We start from the raw sequence: 1,572 nt of genomic DNA, 5'->3' as shown, positions 1-1,572 counted from the left end.
CGTGTAGGGTCAAAATTTGTATAATGATATATTGGAATATTTTCTTTCATGTACAATTCATTAATCCTCGTAGGAGTAAATGGTACAACCTTACCTCGTACGAAAACAAATCCTTGGGTAATTCCATGTAAATTTGCATAAAACTCCATTACTACATGTACAATAACTACAACATTAATGTAACACAAAACTTCCCATCTCCTTTGCAGGATGAACTTATCAACCGGAGCACTTGGATTGATTAATCCATGATTAACTAAAACCTCTCTCCTTGATCAATCTATTCTTCGTAATAATTTTGTCGTATAATCTCTGTGCGTTAAAACTAATATACTTTCTTCTATTGAAAACTCCATACCTTGAAGTATTTTAAAATTGGAAGCCATGGAATCCGAAAAAAGGAAGTTTTCAGTCATCCAAGGCAGTTTTTAGGACTTTAAAAACACCTCTCGGTGATTATTATGGAGCAAAATCCTGCTAAAGTCTGCCAAAAGTTGTCTGAACCGTTAAAACGCTCTCGGCGCAGTCGGCGCTCCCGATTGGCGCTACCGGCGCTGAAGTCCTTTTTCTTGGGTGTCATCGGCGCTAGTGGCCAAAACTTGCAACTTTCATTTTTGTTCAATTTAATTTCAAATTTTCCTACAATACCAATATTTGACTTAATTTATAATAAATTTAATTTTGTAGGATTATTATCACTTATTAAATAAAGTAGTAATACATAAACATATATGTATGGGTTGCCTCCCACAAAGCACTTGGTTTAACGTCGTCAGCCCCCAACATACCATTTGTTTAGTTGGGTTGACTTAACATTGAAACTTCTTTAAATTAAGGTATGTGCCCTTCATAATAGTGTTTAAAACATTGCCCATTAACTTTAAATATCTTTCTAGTGTTAGGATCTTTAATAACAACAGTTCCATAATGACAGACTTAATCACTTTAAATGGTCCTAACCATCTGGATTTCAATTTTTCTGTAAACAATCTCAATCTTGTATCATACAATAGAACTTCTTGTCCAAGTTTGAATTTCTTCTTAACAATCTTCCGATCATGCCATATTTTCATTTTCTCTTTATAGATTTTTGCATTATCATATGCTTCATTTCTTATTTCCTCGAGTTCATTGAGATGCAATAATCTTTTCTCACCAGCATCTTTTAGATTAAAATTAAATTCCTTAATAGCTCAAAATGCTTTAAGCTCCAATTCTATTGGTAAGTGACATGTTTTTCCAAAAAATCAATCTGTATGGGGACATTCCTATAGGAGTCTCATAAGCAGTTCTGTATGCCCATAATGCAATATCTAGTTTAGCAGACCAATATAATTTATAAGGATTTACAGCTTTTTCTAAAATCCTTTTAATTTTATGATTTGATATCTCTGTTAGACCGCTAGTCTGCTGATGATAAGTAGTTGAAAATCTATGCATAACATCATATTTCTTAATCAATTTTTTGATTCTCTTGTTCTAGAAATGAGATCCTCCATCAGTAACAATTACTCTCGACATTCCATATCTTATAAAAATATTCTTAATTAAAAATTTAGAAACACTCCGAGC

Source organism: Phalaenopsis equestris, unplaced genomic scaffold (genome assembly GCF_001263595.1).
Source record: "Phalaenopsis equestris unplaced genomic scaffold, ASM126359v1 Scaffold000925, whole genome shotgun sequence".
NCBI lineage: Eukaryota > Viridiplantae > Streptophyta > Magnoliopsida > Asparagales > Orchidaceae > Phalaenopsis > Phalaenopsis equestris.
The sequence above is the reverse complement of the archived record's forward strand: the minus strand, read 5'-3'. Positions refer to the sequence as shown.